The sequence below is a fragment of the Plecotus auritus genome (genome assembly GCF_963455305.1).
Source record: "Plecotus auritus genome assembly, chromosome: 6".
NCBI lineage: Eukaryota > Metazoa > Chordata > Mammalia > Chiroptera > Vespertilionidae > Plecotus > Plecotus auritus.
Genome location: NC_137773.1, coordinates 65613373 through 65632917, shown reverse-complemented (window position 1 = coordinate 65632917; position 19545 = coordinate 65613373). Strand labels below are relative to the sequence as shown.

General features: G+C 35.6%; 1 pseudogene across 1 annotated transcript; it reads left to right on the top strand.

The window, feature by feature from the left end:
* The first annotated feature begins 483 nt into the window (after positions 1-483).
* LOC308250332 (large ribosomal subunit protein eL34-like) lies at positions 484-836 on the top strand (annotated as a pseudogene). The gene has a single exon. The product of its transcript is annotated as a large ribosomal subunit protein eL34-like (transcript).
* The last annotated feature ends 18709 nt before the right edge of the window (positions 837-19545 follow it).

The following is a 19545-nucleotide window of genomic DNA, read 5'->3' as shown; positions in this document are numbered from 1 at the left end:
GGGGAGGTAATTAGGCTAGAGTTTGCAGGGCACCACACTGGAGAAGAGATTGCTGCATATAGGGAAGGTCTCCCTGAGGTATCCAGTTGAGAACTTACTAGCATATGTGTGAAAAAACTACCCAAAGCCCGGGAAAGAACCCATCACAGAATTAAATAGTGGCCAAAGTTCACATAGGCCAAATTGGAAAACCACATAATTGAGAGGCATCAGTTAGAGTACTAAAAGGGCATTACCTCACTAGTACGTAAGATTAATCTTAGACTAACTGCTGCTCAGGTCCCGCTTAACAGATATTAAAAATGAGACACAAAAGGATCCAACTGTTTTTGAAGTAACTTAACCATCTTCCGCAACAAAGTCCAAAAATGTTAAAATTATAAAAATATTCAGCACCCAACAAGGCAAATATACAATGTCAGGCATCCAATCAAAAGTAACTAAGTATGGCTCTTCCAGGGATGGTGACTTCAGGTATGCACCATGGTCCAATGTTTGACAAACCATCGGAGGCTGTCCTACAATAGAGCCTCTAACAAAACTAGGCTTCCCAAACCCCTGGTAATAGAATTGTTTACCTTTATACCAAGAAGGTTGGGAAAGCACCAAAATCTGCATGTGGTATGTGCCCAGGCCAACTTCGCAGAGTTCATATTGTGAGACCTAAAGTTCTAATGAGGTTGTCTAAAACGAAAAAACACATCAGCAGGGCCTATGGTGGATCCATGTGTGCTAAATGTGTCCGTGACAGGATCAAGCGTGCTTTCCTTATTGAGGAGCAGAAAATCATTGTGAAAGTGTTGAAGGCACAAGCACAGAGTCAGAAAGCTAAATAATTTTTAAAAATGAGGCTTTTTTTGAGTAATAAAAACAATTAAAAGTCTCAAAAAAAAAGTAACCGAGTATGTAAAGAAGCAGGAAATTACTACCCAGAATGAGAGAAATTAGTCAACCAAAGGTTTACCCAGAAATGACATAAATAATAAAATTAGTAATCAAAAGATTAAAAGTTGTTATATTTTCAAGAAGCTAGATTTGACATATTAAAGATAGACATGGAAGATACTAAAAGGTCTAAATAAATATTTAGGATATGAAAAATAACAATGTCTGAGATTAAAATACACAGCATGAAATAATGAATAGATCCTACACCAGAAAATGTTAGTAAGCTCCAAGACAGCAATTAACACTATCCAAACTGAAACAGAGAGAAAAAATACACAAGCAGAAGCTTTGATGGCTGAGACAAATTTAAGTTGCCAAATATATGGTAACTTGAAACACAAATGGAGGCAAGCAAAGGGAAACTATTTGAATAAATAATGATCAAAATTTCTGAAAAATAGAAACCTGCATAACCAAGATATTCAACTCTCCCAAGCATAAGAAATTTGAAGAAAGTTACACAAAAGCACAGTTTAAACAAATTGCTTAACACAGTGATAAAATGAATATATTTTTAAAAATACACATAAAATGAAAAGGAAAAAAAGCTAGTGATGAGAGCAAATCCAGTGGAGCAATATTTTTAAAGTACTAAAAGAAAAAATGAAACTGTCAACTTAGAATTCATTACCAGAATAAATTTTTTCATAAATGAAGGTGAAACACTTTTTCAGACATGCAAAAGCTGAAAGAATACATCCACAGCAGACCCACACAAGAAATTTCAAGAAAAATCCTTTGTGCATAAGAAAAAAGATATCAGATGAAGATACGATCTACAAAAAGAATGAAAAAGTTACTCATTTATATTATTTCTATAAAATAATATCACTATGGTTACCAAACTCAAGGGGTTTGCCATTTGGAGTTCTCTTTTCAAAAACAAGATGAGGTTGTCACAAGGTAGTTTTATTTACTTGAATCAAGTAAAGGATTCATATCAAAAGCTCTGTCTCTGAAGGAAGACTTAGCCATTGCTTATACACACAGTTTGATCAATTAGATGTTGATTTCTTCTTTTGCAGTTGGCCAAACTTATCAGGTTGACTTCCTGTCAAGCTTATCCTGTTTAAATGTAGTCTGCAAAATACTGTGCTACATTTTAATATTTAGCAAGAATAACATTTGGTAAGAATGGCCCAGATATTGAGACCCTTGTCCTATCTAACACTATGGCTTATAGCTTTTTTGATAATATCTAGCAAATATATTTCTTGAAAATGGGAAACTATTTGTCTTAAAACAGCCAAGAAAGTATAACTATTTCTCAAAGTTTCTCAGGATCCCCTCTCCAGCAAACCACCTACAATTAGAAATGAGAGGGTGGATGAGATGGTATAGAGTGCCATCCCTGGAATCTAAACACCTCAGGGTATACAAATGCTACATGTTCTCCAGCATTTAACATATTTTTATCCACTACAGAAGTTAAGAAAATTCTTCACTGCTCTGAACTTCTCTTTTGGTGATGGTCCAATATTCTCCTCCTGAATCTTCTGAAGAAATATTGTTCAAATCCACGTCCTGTCCCTCTACCCCACCTACTGCCAAATAATATTCTTTCATTTTTAAGAACCTAAGCTTCACTCACAATGATCTCAAAATAGTCTGAGCCTGAAAACACTTTCACACCTACAATGCTGAGTGCCAAAAGCACAACTGAATATCAAAATATAGTTGTATTTAAAACTTAATTAAAAATAGTTTATATTTAATTAATTAATATGATTGTCCAAACACCATTAAGACATAGGCAAGACTATGCATAGCAATATGTATACTCTAAATTGCAATAAATTCACTTTGGTTTCTAACTCTTCCCTCAAGACTCCAGCCAGTCCCAATTCCAGTTGTGTCTGTACATCAACATAAGAGTTATAAGCAAAAGCAAACTATTTTTAAAAATTACATAATGAACTATTAATCCAAATATCTTTGGTGGATATAAATTGCTATTTTGCCAGGAATAGACCTAAAAAATTATTCTAGACATTTCATATATTTCTCATTCTCTAAAGCAAATTTAAGTATGTGTCTTGTGGGGAAGTAAAAAACAGGGGAGGACATAGAACTCATGTTGGGTATGTTATACTTATTCTCCAGGGAGTTCAACTAAAAAGCAGAATCTAAAAAAATGTGTTAATTGAATCCTGTTAAAGGCTATTATTTAGGGCAACACTTCTCTATTTTTTTAAAAGAATATATTTTTATTGATTTCAGAGAGGAAGGCAGAGGGAGAAAGAGATGGAAACATCCATGATGATAGAGAATCATCAATTGGCTGCCTCCTGCACACCCACATAGGAGATCAAGCCCGTAACCTAGGCATGTATCCTGATCAGGAATCGAACTGTGACCTCCTACTGCATAGATCAATGCTCAACCACTGAGCCACACCAGCTGAGCTCAAATTTTAATGTGCATACAGATCACCAGAAGATCTTGTTAAAATATAGATTCAGATGCAGTGGGTCCAGAGATTCTGCATTTCTACCTAGCTCTCAAGTGTTATGGCTGCTGCTAGTCCTCAGACCACACATGAAGCAGCAGGTATCTAGAAGTGATGTCCATAAACTACTGGTGAGGTCTTGAGAGTAGTCTGGTTTGCTACCTAGCCAGAACTTAGATTATCCATTTTTTTCTTTGTTCAATGAAATACTCAGTCTTAAGCCAAATAGCTATAGAAGATTATCTGTATGATCTTTCAAAGACTTTTTTTTATAAAAGTCAGCTTTAGGGTCACATCAAAATTGAGAGGAAGGTACAGAGATTTCCCATACACTACTCCCTGTCCTCCCAACACAGCGCACCTATTATCAACATCCCTCACCAGAGTGGAACATTTGCTACAATTGGTGAACCTACATTGACACATCATTATCACCCAAAGTCCACACTTTACATTAGGGTTCAGTCATGGTGCTACTGTACATCCCACGGGTTTGGACAAATATATAATAACTAGAGGCCTGATGCACAAAGATTCATGCAAAAATGGGCCTTCCTTCCCCTGGCTGCCAGCACCGCCTTCGCTTCAGCCAGAGCCACCTTTTCGCTCTGGCCCGGAGCCACCTTTTTGCCTTCCCATGCTGCCCAGAGGCCCATGGCGACAACGCAAGTGTCCTGCTCCACCCCTGACCACTCGGTGCCTGCATATGCAAATTAACATACCATCTTTGTTGGGTTAATTTGCATACTCACTCCTGATTGGCTGGTGGGCATCGCGAAGTTACAGTCAATTTACATCTTACTCTTTTATTAGTGTAGATATGAGTCCACCATTACAGTACCACACAGAATATTTTAACTTCTCTAAAACTCCTCTATATTTCATTCAGCCTTCCCTCCCACACTTCTGAAAACCACTGATCTTTTTACTGACTCCATAGTTTTATCTCTCTCAGAATGTCATATAGTTGGAATCATACAGTATCTAGCCCTGCAAATTAGTTTTTTTTTCATTAATAAATGCAATTTATATGATTTTAACTTCTACAACATCTTGAAAAATGTTATTGCTTGGTAAAATCAACTTTTATTCATTATAGATTGGAAAAATACAAAAAGGCAAATCTCAAGGTTGTTATATAAATTTGCCCAAATTGTTTCCAAGCAATCAATTGTACTTGTTAAATTTTAATAATAGTAGAGCCTCTAAACTGAAAGAATCTATATTCTTGGCAAAGACAAATGGCCCTGAAATTTATTGCTTTAATGTGTGCCAGATATTTCTTCAAATCTGAACTATCAAAAGTAATATGAGGTGTTTGACCCCAAAATGTGGAGAACTTATAATACCATATGCAGCATTTTTCAAGACATATTTTCAATGCTAGAGTTAAAGAAGCTCAAATTTTTTAATTAATTGCTTCTATTTTCATTGTAAATATATAGCCAAGGCAGTCCAGTCCCAGGGCAATTGTCAAGGGTAGCAGTCGCAAGAGTTCAAATAGCAACTCTTGCCCTAGCCGGTTTGGCTCAGTGGATAGAGCGTCGGCCTGGGGACTGAAGGGTCCCAGGTTCGATTCTGGTCAAGGGCATGTACCTTGGTTGCGGACACATCCCCAGTAGGGGGCGTGCAGGAGGCAGCTGATCCATGCTTCTCTCTCATCGATGTTTCCATCTCTCTATCCCTCTCCCTTCCTCTCTGTAAAAAATCAATAAAATATATTAAAAAAATAAATAAATAAAATAAAGTTTAAGTAAAAAAACAAAAAACAAATAGCAACTCTTTCATTCCGACCTTCTTATATGTATAAAACAGATGCCATTTCTGGAAAACAATGAATTGATACATATATTAAAATGTATCAATATATGTATCAATGTACTAGGATTTGTTTTAATCATGTGTGGTAAAGTGACCGATATGGAGACAACTACCTTTGCAAGAATAGTGTATTAATTAAAATTCCCAAGAGAAAGGGGCATGCCACACAATGCATGGCTATCAGAATTTTATAGTTGGCAGAAGGAATGCAGGGGAAAGCATAGCCCAGAGCATTTATTGTGCTTTCTGCACAAAGAACACTGCAAGGCAGAGTAGGCAAGTTTGAGCAAATTTAAAATTGAATAGCTTAAAACTTTTGATGTATTCTGGGCTATTCGGGTGGTCTCTAGTTGTCAAGTATCTAGCCCTGACATAATTTAGGTTAGAGGAAATATTGCTTTGATATGTGAGAGTTAGATAAAGAAGATGTTGGGTGCATAGCTTTGAATTGCCTGATTTAGGTATGAAAGAATGCTAGTGGACAAGTTGTTTACTATCTCTAGGAATTAGCTAACACTGGGAGGGGCTGGCCAGGCTCGCCCAAACTGGCCAACAGGGCCCCAAGAAGTCAAAGAATCATAAAATATAGAATATTTAAAAACTCAATTAATTCAATTTACTAACAACAAAGAACAAATCTTTCCTAACCTCAACCGTTTTTTGTTGTGTTGTTTTTTTTCTGAATACCAGCAAAACCGACTGGGACCCTGCTATCATCCTAATTAGCTAGCTAATTTTAAAATAGAAAGAGAGCAAAGGGGAAGCCAAACATTATCAGCAAGGTCATCTGGAAACTACAACTTCACACTCCCCAGGGAACACCAGTTCATTCCCTGCAGACCTGGGGGTTAAAGGGAGTGATGGATGCACGCACAGTGAAGTCGGGGTGATGATGACCTAGGGAAAATACTTGCCTATCAGTCTAACGTGGGAAATAAATCATTGGGGTGGACCCCAATACAAGCCCATGAAAATTGGGAATACATAATCACCAGACAAAGAGTTATCTCTCTCTTGTTCTGCTCTTACTCTCTTTCTCTGTGACCCACATGCTCACTTGTTCTCTTTCCATAGCTATATGGCCTTAGAAGATGGGCCATGCAGACTCCACATACAGGATGCTGGACTGTACTGTGCTTTAATACAGAGCAGAGACTCTAGGCAGTGGCCTTAATTCTTGCCCTGCTGAAGATAAGATTGGACTTTTTCCATGGCGGGATGGAGGGAAATGCAACATTGGAAACCCAGAGGTTTAATTTCATAGAAATAAAGATCACTCACCCTCCCGTGCAAATCTCAGGAAATTCCTTTCCTTGCAACCTGGAAGAACTCCACTTCCACCCATAATAGATGGGGACTCAGAAGTTGCGCCACTTATAACAACCTCAGAAACATGCTATTTATAACAACCTCAGAAACATGCTATGTATAACAACCTCAGAAACAATCTTAATCCACAGGTGATTGTGCAGCTGTCAGGGCCAACACCAACCTTCCCTGAATTAGGTTTTATTACTCTATATCCCAGGCAAATAATCATTTTATTTAATACAGCTGAATCACTCATTATTAATTTCCCATGACTTTGTCTTCATGTCTCTACAGGAAAAATAATAGTAACTCACACTCTTCTGCTCACAAGTCTAGAATAAACTTATGTTCAAAAGATAGGAAGGAGAGGAAAAATAATATTTTTGCTATCATATGGAGAAGATTATTTCATATGAAACAAATCCTTTTTGAGCAGCACTAAAAGAAAAGATCCTAAAAGATTTCTCTTTATCCCTATTTGAGCTGTGCGAAAGATAGAAAAGATGCTGATTACACTGACAAGATAATAATGTTGAAAATGGATAAAATAAAATTGGTAATAAGTTAATTCAAATGGTACATTATGTTTCCTGACCAATATTCTTCCTGAGTAATATATAATTTCATATTTTAAAATATCAACCATAAAGTTTCATTTTATCTTTATTAAAGTAAAATAAATACATATATAAACTTATGAACCTCTCAGAATTTGTTTTCCCTAATACTCTTCTGCTTTCCAAATATAGTTCATTTATAACCTCTACAAATATTTAAAGCCCACATATTTTTCTTATATTGTTTCAACATGTTTCTGTAACTATATTAGACATTTATGATCACTTTAAAACTCCAGTTAATGTAATTTCAATTATTTCACTTTTGTACTCTCTCTCATCCACCTACAAATTCTGAGTTTTATTCTGCCTTCATCATTTCTCATAAGTATGCTGCTTCTTCTTATTCTTCTCATCCATTTCTGTGTCCCTTTCCTATACCCTCATGCCTCTGTGTTACTATGTAATTTTGAAATGCTCTATTCTGCCTCAATCTGCCTATAAATTTAGAACACATCAAACTTGCCCTTCTAACTAAGATCTCAATTTAGGCCAAACTAGTCCAGAAAGAGTATACAAAGAATGAAGAAAATCTATGTACTGACACAGAAAATTCCCACAACATACTAGATTTATAAAACAAGCTGTAACACATTATGGAAAATATAATCTGATACATATGTTTAAAAGCTTATAGCAATAGGAAAAAAATGTAAAAATACATGCATTTGCACAGAAAATATGAAAGTACATACACCAAGCAATTAGTCTTCCAATAGTAAAAACACTAATGAAGAATAAAGGGATGTATATATAATCAAATAAGTTAATCAATCACTGATCATTTCTGATTATGTGTGTATGTAGTTTTTAAAATAATGGGAGTTGAATAATTTTAAGTAATTTATAGAAGATTTTGAGGCTACATTTTCTAAAACCAAATGAAGGACATCTTCATAGAAACTGATTATCCTGATTATTATTATAGCTATTAATAACTAAAGGTAAATCTCAAAATAATGGCTCAATGTCTTTCAATAACATCATTATTTTGTTTGCTCTGCTTACTAATGACATGAGTGGCTTTACATTTGCATTTATAATAAGCACGCTTAATAAAAACCACATTTATAAATAATGCATCTCTCTGCTTCTGTAACGATTTTCAGGATATACTAAAGTGTCTTGCGAAGCTTTTAGCTCATTTTTGGCATATCTAGTTCTATTAAATTCAAAATTATAAACCATGATCTCTTAAAAATTTGCTTTACATTTTTTCTATATATTATTAAATTAAAATGTATTTATCTATTCAGGTATTATTAAGTTCCTACTGTTACCAGAGGTAGGTAGATACTAATAAAGAAAGGGACCAATGGGAATCAGACACTATTAAGCATAATAGTCTAGGGCAGTGGTCAGCAAACCGTGGCTCGCGAGCCATATGCGGCTCTTTGGCCCCCCGAGTGTGGCTCTTCCACAAAATACCGCGGCCTGGGCGAGTCTATTTTGATGAAGTGGCGTTAGAAGAAGTTTAAGTTTAAAAAATTTGGCTCTCAAAAGAAATTTCAATCGTTGTACTGTTGATATTTGGCTCTGTTGACTAATGAGTTTGCCGACCACTGGTCTAGGGAGCTGAACAGGACAATAAGCCTGCTTCATTAGTAAACAACAGCTCCACACACTCCCCTGGGGACTGCTGTATCACCCACCCTCAGGACTCAGTCCCTGAAGTGGGCAGGAAGGACTGTTAACAGAAAGGAAAATTCCTCTGCTAGGCACTTTAGAAGCCAAGATGGCACAGGGGGGAGGTGCTTCTACTGTGAGGCATGCACAGGAGCCAAGAGGCTACCATAAAGAGGAGGAGACTAGTCTGGTAAAGAATCAGATTGGATAAGGGGCACAAAACTGGGAAGATCTAGGAAATGAATTGTTTAGGGAAAAGACCCAACCGAAGCCTGCAAAGGATTGGAAAATTGACTGGTTATTTTGAAAGACTGCCTTGTCCTTCCCAAACCTGAGATAATATATAATTCAAGCTTAACAAAGGTTTATCCCACCCCCCCTCCCTTACTTGCTCGGTTTCATGCCCTTGCCTGGTTTATTTGTGCTTCTCTCTCTCCATTACAGCCATGTGGCCCTAGCAGACACCTGCAGCGTGGTGGCCATGTGGACTCCAAGCTCAGGCTTCAAGCACAAGCATAGGTCCAGTAACACAGTGACAGCACAGCCAGGGACAGAAGCTAAGCTAGCCCAGATGGGGACAGAGACTGAACAAATAGCACAGAATTTTTTAATCCTGGCCTTTCTTCTGGCTTTGTTGAAGACTTTCCCTACAGCAGAATGGAGCTGAACCTGGGACAGTCCTTTGTGTTTGATCCTGCTTCAGTAAACCTTACAACACTTCAACCTCCCATGTGAGGTGCCCCAGAAATGCTTTCCTCGAAACTCTGCGAAAGGACCCATTTCCACTAGTAACACTACTACCGTAGGTCCTAAGAATAGCTCCATTTTTTTAAAAAAGTATGTAGCCCTATGTCCCTGATCTTTAGGATCTTACATTTTTATCTTAGCCAAAAAATAAACAAGTGACTAAATGTAAACAAGATAAAATTAAGTAGTGACAGTATCATGAAAATAAAGTCTCAGCAAGTGTGATAGAGGAAACCTAGGATAGTAGGTGAAAATGTAGAATCTGTAGATGGGAAGTCTCAGTGGAGTGATGTATCACAGGGAGCAAATGGCTAAATCATCTAGTCATTGCTGATAGTGATCAGAATTTTGGAAATAAAGAATCTAGAAAGTCTGAACTATTTTTTAAAAGCATAGTGATGTTTTATGTCTTTTTAAAAAATCATTTAATTATTGTTTGGCGAATAAATTTTACACAGCAAGAATGAAAATATAACCACAATTGGTAAAAATATTAAATCTATAGATCACAAATGGGAAGACTAACAAATTATTAATAATGTTGGTTTCTCCTATCCAGGAACCTGATATATTTTTGCAGTTGTTTAAGTCATTTTTAAATACCTGTTAGAATTTCAATTTTTATTGCACAAATTTTGCTTACTTTATCCTTTAGATTACTAATGTAAATAGGGTCTGTTTGGTCAGATTACAATGAGCTAGTTGTTTCATTGTTAATATAGAGGCGAGTAATTTTACATATAAAATTTAACTCTACTACCTTTCTGGAATCTGTTATTTTAATACTTTTAAAGTTATTATTGGATATTTACAGTAAAAAAAAATAATAGCATGTTGAAAGGGATCAGGATATGCCAGACCAAAATATACCAAATATACTTTGGTATAAGAATTATTTAAAGTTGAAAGCATTTGAGGTCCTGAAATTCCTATCTGCCTAGAAGCAGAGCCTCCCATAAAACTTCAATTTTCATAAATCTCTTTCCTAAAGCAATTCTAATCTTCTCCTCTCAGAGAGAAATCAGCATCACATCCAAAGAGGCATTGTTACAAAGTATCATATCCCCATTTATTCTTCTAAAGGACAATTTCTTTCCAAAAAGTCATTTGCTTTTCTATAAGTGCCCCATTTCCCCCCTTCCTTCCTCTCCTTTTAGACATAAAGAGACCAAATTTTAACCATCCCTTTGAATTATTATTCACTGAGTTTCTTCTATGTGTATGCACAATATACCTGTTAATACAATTTGTATGCTTTTATCTTCTGTGAAATCTATAGGGCATCAGTTGTTATCTATATAATAGCGCTGCTGGTGCATTTATTCAATAAAGAATGCAACAATAAGTTGCATTTATTCAATGAAATCTTTTAAAAGCAGTATTAGCAGCAAATCTCAGCAAACTATTTTCTACATCATTTGAGGTTCACTTTCTATAATTCTCTAGGAGTGAAAAATGGAATAAGCTCTAAGGATGAAGAAGCTTGATTCTGTCTTCTGACAGATATTCCTTAAAAATGAGACTACTTTCCCCTGTACTATTATGAGAGTTCTGTAAGAAATAGTTTGTAGTTATCAAACAGGTTTTAAGCCAGCCGTGGGCAAACTACGGCCCGCGGGCCGGATCCGGCTGTTCTATCCGGTTCTCTTGCTCTCTCCTCCGCTCCTTTACTTTGAATTTATATTAGTTCACACAAACACTCCATCCATGCTTTTGTTCCAGCCCTCCGGTCCAGTTTAAGAATCCCTTGTGGCCCTTGAGTCAAAAAGTTTGCCCACCCCTGTAAGCTCATTTATTAAAAATGTCGTGTTTCTGGAGCGTATCTATCATACACCAGGATGCAGAAGTTTTTGCAGGAGAGTATGAATGTGTATATATGTGTGAGAATCTGATAAAGGCAGTATTTTACAAAAACTCTCAACAAACTGAAACATATAATTATGTAATAAAAGTAAAGTAGAAATCACAATTGATTTTCCTAATCACTAACAAGTAAAACACTGATATGTTTTTCATAGCATTTTCTTAAATTAATTCAATTCCGTGTCACACACTTTCATTCTAGCCCTCACATTCATTTTTCTTTCACACCCGGACACTCTGAATAGTCACTAATACTGCTTTTGCAGGAATGAGACAGTAATCTGTTTTCATCTCTTCACCAGGCATACTTCTCATACGGAGACCCCAAATGAAAGCTTATATTTTAGGCATCCATTAGACTTCTACCTATAATATTCCCTTTCCCCATGTTTTCTTCCCCATTGGAGAGCATAAGGTATGTTTATCCAAAGGCTGGATTAGGGTTACCTAAAGAACATTTCAATATTGAAAGGAAAGTTTACAGTTTACACGGCTTACTGAATTAAAAATGTATTGCCTCCAAATAACTATATATTTACTTGTATAGACCAGATGTATTCACATATTTACATGTATTTTCTTAAATGCCTGCATGCCCAAAGACAATATGAGATGATGAATGGAGAGTTTGATTCACTGGCAGCCTGCTGATCTTATTTTAGAATTTCTTCTTAGAGGTAAGAAAGAAAAATCCATATTAGAACATCTTGGGTCTCAAAATTTAGAGTATTGGTTCATAGGGTATTCTTAAAGTTATCTACAAGTTCATTGTTCTTTCTTTTCACATACCTTTAAAATACTTCAGATAATATCCAAGTTATATTGTAAATTGGGTAAAAGTGTCTCCAAGATCTGTTGTTATTGGCACATTGTTGATGTTCAAGAATATTGTGCTAGTGATTAATTCACCACATAGATACAGAAATAATTACCCACCATTACAATGCAAATGATTGATCAGTTCTATTATTTTTTAACTATTACTAGAGTGTAATTGTTAAATTTGAAATAATTGAAAACTTTGTCTATAACTGGACATTATATATTGTTTATGCTTTCTTTCTACTTGGGAGACAGGGAGAGAGAGAGGAAAGTAGAAAGTTGGCCAGGGCTTTGCTGGAACAGATCTTCAATACAAAATAAATATGAAGAGGCCTATTTCACTACAGAAGATCCAGGCATGTTCCATTTACAAAACTTCCTAGAATTTAGGAGAGTACCATGGTTATTTGGTCAGTTATCAGGAAATACTGGAAACCTGTGGACTTCACTTTGAGACATCAAAAAACTTCCTATTTCCCTGACTTGTTTGGCTCAGTGGATAGAGCATGGGGCAGTGGACTGAAAGGTCCTGGGTTAGATTGCAGGCTCGATCCCCAGTAGGGGGCGTGCAGGAGGCTGCTAATCAATGTTTCTCTCTCATCAATGTTTCTAACTCTCTAACCCTCTCCCTCTCTGTAAAAAATCAATAAAAAATATATTTTTTAAAAAATCTTCCTATTTGATAGCTGTACTCCTGAGGTTCTACTGGATCAGCATCCTTCTATGTGAGATCACTGTTTGCAAACAGGTCCTAACCCACAATGAAATAAATACAAAAAAAAAAAAAGGGTAAGCATTTGAAACAGGTGTGTGTACACTAAAACTCATGGATCGCTGCCTGTTTCAATAACTAAAGTTCTACTGGAACATAGCCATACTCATTTAAGTGTTGAATTAGCAAATTTTGAGATACAATGGCAGAGTTGGTAGCTGTGACAGACAGAAACCATATGGCCCACAAAGCCTAAAATGTTTACTATCAAGCCCTTTACAGAAAAAGTTTGGGAAAATTCTGTCAAACTCCCATCTCATTCCCAGTCCAAGGGGAAAAGCATCCAGCTTCTCAACATTAAATATGATGTTAACTGAAGGCATTTGCACATACTCTTTATCAAACTGAGAAAATAACTCTATTCTTACTTTATTGAGAGCTTTTATAAATAAATGAATATTCAATTATGTCAAATATTTTATCTGTTGTTTTTTAATCTGTATTGTTGAAAGTATTACAGATGTCCCCTTTTTTCCCACACTGATCACCTCCACCTCTCACCTGCCCCACCCCAGGCCTTCACTGCACTATCCTCTATGTCCATGGGTTATACATACATGCACATAAATTCTATGGTTAATCTCTTCCCACCCACACCCCGCAACTTCCCTCTAATATTTGTCAGCCTGTTCCATGCTTCTATGTCTCTGGATCTACTTTGTTCACCAGTTTATTGTATTCATTAGATTCCACATATGCGTGAGATCATGTAATACTTGTTTTTCTCTGACTGGCTTATTTCACTTGGCATAATACTCTCCAGGTCCCTCCATGCTCCATGCTCTCTCAAAGGGTAAGAGATCCTTCTTTTTTTTTTTTTTTTACTGCTACATAGTATTGCATGGTATAAATGTATCACATCTTTTTTATCCACTCATCTACTGGTGTGCACTTGGGCTGTTTCTGGATATTAACTATTGTAAATAGTGCTGCTGTGAACATAGGGGTGCATATATTTTTTCTGATTGGTATTTCGGGATTCTTAGGATATATTCCTGGAAGTGGGATCACTGGGTCAAATGGCAGTTCCATTTTTAATTTTGTGAGGAAACTCCATACTGTTTTCCATAATGGCTGCACCAGTCTGCATTCCCAACAGCAGTGCACTAATGTTCCCTTTTCTCCACATCCTTGCCAGCACTTGTAATTTGTTGATTTGTTAATGGTAGCTATTCTGACAGGTATGAGGTGATAACTCATTTTTTAATTTGCATCTCTCTGATGATTTATGACTTTGAACATTTTTTATATCTCTCTAGGACATCTATATGTCCTCTTTGGGAAATCAAAATAAAAAGCTTCTGCATACTCCGGCCAGTGTTGCTCAGTGGTTAAGCAGTGACCTACGAACCAGGAGGTCACGGTTCGATTCCAGATCAGGGCACAGGAGGCAGCCTATCAATAATTCTCTCTCATAATTGATGTTTATATCTCTCTCTCCCTCTTCCTTCCTCTCTAAAATCAATAAAAACTATTTTTTTGGGGAAAAAAAAAGCTTCTGCACAACAAAATAAACCATCAACAAAATGAAAAGGGAGCCCACTATATAAGAGACATACTTACCAATGATACATCTGATAAGGGGTTAAGTTCCAAAATATTTAGAGAACTCATCCATCTTAACAAAAGGAAGACAAAGAACCCAATTTAAAAATGGGCAAAGTTGCCCTAACTGGTTTGGCTCAGTGGATAGAGCATCGGCCTGCAGACTCAAGGGTCCCAGGTTTGATTCTGGTCAAGGGCATGTACCTTAGTTGTGGGCACATCCCCAGTAGGGAGTGTGCAGGAGGCAGCTGATCAATGTTTCTCTCTCATCGATGTTTCTAACTCTCTATCCCTCTCCCTTCCTCTCTGTAAAAAATCAATAAAATATATTTAAAAAAAAAAATGGGCAAAGGACCTAAATAGACACTTCTTCAAAGAAGGTCATACAGATGGCCAAGAGATGTGTTTTATCTGTTTTAACTGATATGCTTATACATTTTGACTGTTTTAAGTAATATGCTTATTTTTCTTTAAACTTTTTATACGAGGGTTACATTAATTGATTTTTTAATGTTTAACCAGCCTTGAATATCTATACTAATTCCTATGTGGTTGAGCTCTATAACTTCTATATTTGACTTGCTAATTTTTGTTAAGGATATTTGCATATATGTTCATAGGAGAGACTGATCACTACTCTTCCTTTCTTATAGCATACTAGAAGCTCATTGCAAGATTTGTGCCAGAATGGGCCTTCCTTTCCCTGGCTGCCGGCACTGCCTTAGCTCTGGCCGCTTGGCACCTGCATATGCAAATTAACCCATCTTTGTTGGGTTAATTTGCATACTCACTCCTGATTGGCTGGTGGGTGTCACGAAGGTACGGTCAATTAGCATGTTACTCTTTCATTAGGTAGATTTTCCCGATTTTGGTATTATGTTAATGCTGGTCTCATGGAATAAGTTAGGAAGTACTCCCTCTGCTTTTATTTTCTGAAACGGATTTTGGAGATTTGGTATTATTTCTTCCTTAAAAGTTTGATAGAATTCACCATTAAAACCTTCTGTCCTTAGGATTTCTTTTTTGGAAGTTTATTAATTATTTATTCAAATTCTTTAATTGAATATTAGGCTACTCAGGTAATCTCTTACTCCTTATGTAAATTCAGTACTTTGTGTCTTCCAAAGAATTGTTCCATCTCATCTAAGTTATTGAGGTTATGAGCATGGAAATATCTATAACATTCCTTTATTATCATTTTAATGTCCACTAAATCAATAATGATGACTCTTGGTACTTATGATGTTGATAATTCATAATTATTTTCTCTCCCTTTTTTCTTTGTTAGACTGGCTAGGATTTTATTTTATTTATTTATTTTTAAATATATTTTATTGATATTTTACAGAGAGAAAGGGTGAGGGATAGAGAGCTAGAAACATCGATGAGAGAGAAACATCGATCAGCTGCCTCCTGCACACCTCCCACTGGGGATGTGCCCGCAACCAATGTACATGCCCTTGTTCGGAATCGAACCCGGGATCCTTCAGTCTGCAGGCTGACGCTCTATCCACTGAGCCAAACCAGTTTCGGCAGGCTAGGATTTTATTGATCTTATCAAAGAACCAGCTTTTGGTTTCATTTATTTTCTCTGCTATTTTCCTTTTTTCAGTTTATAAATTTCTGTCCTAATTATTTCTTTATTGTGCTTACTTTCTGATTAATTTGACCTTTCTCTAGTTTTAAGGTGAAAACTTAGGTTATTTATTTAACATATGTTTTTAATACATGAATTTGTTTCATTTTTAATGTTTTTATTGATTTTAGAGAGAGAAAGGGAGAGAGGGGGAGAGAGAGAGAGAGAGAGAGAGAGAGAGACAGCGATGAGAGGGAAACATCAATAAGGATTGACTACCTCCTGCACTCCCCATACTGGGGATTGAGCCTGCAACGTGGGCATGTGCCCTGACCAGGAATCAAACTAGCAACGACCTCTTAGTGCAAGGGATGATGCTCAACCACTGAGCCACACCAACCAGGCATTTAATATATAAATTTGCTGCTACAATGTCTCTCAAAGCACTGCTGTCACTGCATTCCACAAATTTGAATAAGTTATATTTATCCAAATTTTGAAAATATTTTAAAAATCTTTGAGACTTCATTAATTTATGAAGACTATTTAGAAATTTCCAAATATTTGGAGACCTTTCTTCTATATTTTATTGATCTCTAATTTATTCTGTTGTGTTCCAAGAACATACTTTAGTGATTTATATTACTTTAAACTTATTAGTGAGCATTTTGTGGTCCAGAATATGGTCTATCTTGGTGACTATCCCTTGTAAGCTTAAGAAGAATCTGTTTCTTTTATTGGGAATATTTGTTAATAAGAAATCAAAAGAAAATAGAATATCTCCATGCAATTTTGAGCACCTGAAGGAAAACATATCCATAAATAAGCCTAATCAATGCACAGTGTTGTGGAAGGTCACAAAACCAACAGAAGTATGAGGTGTCTCAAAGACTATCCTGAAAAAAAAAAAAAAAGGAAAAGAAAATTCCACTTTTTAAAGAACATCTTCAAAATAACAGTCTTTTTCCCATTTATTTATTTCTCTATCAATGTTACTTTTATTGCCTATTTTCTTATTATGGCCTAGAATATAAAGTTAATGGTATTATTCTTATTATAATTTAAGGTTGTAGATAAAAAATATTCACTTTGAATACCAATATTTTCCCAGCACAGGTTTTCTGTACTGGTAGGATCATCAGTGTCTAGAAGATCCCCTTTTAATTTATCACTATTCCAGCACAATCCAATTGGAATTTTCTTAACCAATACTCTGTTTAAAACAGGGTGACTGGGAAAATAAATGAGGTAGTTATATTTCTTTCAGTCTCTTACATTTTCCCAAAGACTTTCCTCTTTCTTTTTGTGAAAACAAGGTTTATCAAGTCATTATATTCATTCTGCTAATTACATGAAGGCTTTTGTCACACGAGCTATGCTTTTTGCATTTTGAAATGCTTAATAGCATTTGATGAACGTCTAACAAATAAAAGTAATTCTCCAGGGAGTAATATATTATTTAATGTCATTGCTCAGTCTTTTGTGTCAGAAAACAAAAAGTAAGAAAAAATTTTGAAAGGAAAATAAATTCATAAAATAAAAAAAAATTTAGCACTAACTTTATATTTGCCAAGTGACATGTCTCTAAGACATTTGCCTGAGAAGACAACAACACCTTTAGGACAAAGGATCAAAAATATGTTTTAAATTAAAGTGAGTAATGAATTCTAAGCAGTGTCCTTAAGGATGCTTATTAAAATTAAAGTATGTAATTAGTATTCATTTCATCAAGTTTAATTTTTTAAAGTGTTCCAGGAGCTAAGAAATGCTTGACATATATTTGATTGTTCAGAATGAGCCACACTGACTTAGCATCAGAGAGCACTTACTAAAGACTATGATGATTTCCTTAACTGAAGAGCTTAAGCAATTGAGTGACTTTCTCAGGTGTGTTTTAGAAAAACTGTTTTCTCCTTTATAATTTTTAGACGAATTTCTCCAAAATGAAGAAAGAAAACAGGAGAGAGTTTAAGAGGGAGATGGAGAGAGAGAAAGTGAGACAGAGGACAGGAGAGAGAAAGAAAAGGAAAGGACAGAGAGGACAAGGGGAGGGGAGGGAAGAGGAGGGGAGGGGAGGGGAGGGGAGGAAAAGAATAAATGAAAGCAAAGTCAATGACTTTTGCTTTTTTTTAGCAGTGGGTAATTTGTACTAATTAGATAAATTAACTAGTTCTTTATTCTCTCCTTCTTCTAATTTCAACCTAAAACAAGATATTCTTCTTGTCATTTGAATTTCTCTGCCTTCCTCTGCCCCCACAATTTACATTATAGATTATGCTGTCAGTAGACACAGTATTAATAATATTTTGTGTACTATTACTTTATTGCTTTGGGGTTTTGGGCATATATTAAAAAATCAAGTCACTTAATGCCATTTCAATCCCCATGATGATCTTTACTACATCCTAAAAGTCTGAAGAACCAAATACTACATATTCAAATGCTCTAAATATATGGTTTGATATGTTTACGTAATTTAACTAGAAGACACACTCATACCCACATGAGATTTGGGAATAAGAGAGTAAAGCCTTGGAAGTGGAGATTTCCATTTCAGGTGAAAAGTATGGAAATGGACACATTTTCCACTATGGAAGCTGAATCACAGGGCCCAGTGTCTGATTCCTAGTGCTCATGATAAGAGGTAAATAAACGTAGGCTATAAATCATGTGGCTGCATTGTAGCAGGCAGAGATAAACTTACGAAAAACCACGCACAAGTTTGAAATTGCATCTAGTCTTAACACACCAATACATGGCGATCTCTGAAAACTAACACACTTAATGAACTTTGCCAATTTAACAAAAAAGATTGAGACTACTTGCTTATTAGAGCATGGGGGGGGGGAAGAAACCTGTAATTTCTATCTACAAAAATATCAAATAATTTAAATATAAACATTGACAAACAAATGATTTACTTAATCAATTTGGACAATTGTTATGCTTTCTCAATTCACTAATTTTTAAATGGCAATCTATTTACTTTAATGTAATTTGCAGTACTTCTCAAGAGTTTGAAAAAATAAGTTTATGAATACCATATAGATCTTGCAAAAAGATGCTTAGAATTTCCTTAAAATCACAAAATAAACAGATTGCAAAAATTTTATATATTTTGAAAATAAAGTGTAAAAGGCTCTTTTTAAATCTGACATGCCATTTAGGTAGTATAGGTGTTAGTTTGTTTTACTTTCCTATTATATAATTTAATGAGCTGTTGACTAGATGGCAATAAGCATAAGTCTTTGAGTTGGTTTCAGTTTGGTATCCTGGAAAACACACAAAGCATGTGTTACAATTTTTTAAAACTCCTTGAGATGAGAAAACTTATGATACTAGTATTATTTTATTCACTACAGTTAATTGAACAATTGGTTTGAACAGTTTCTATGACTTCAAGTAGATGGCCTTTATCTTTCATGCAATTGTAAAATTAATAAAATGA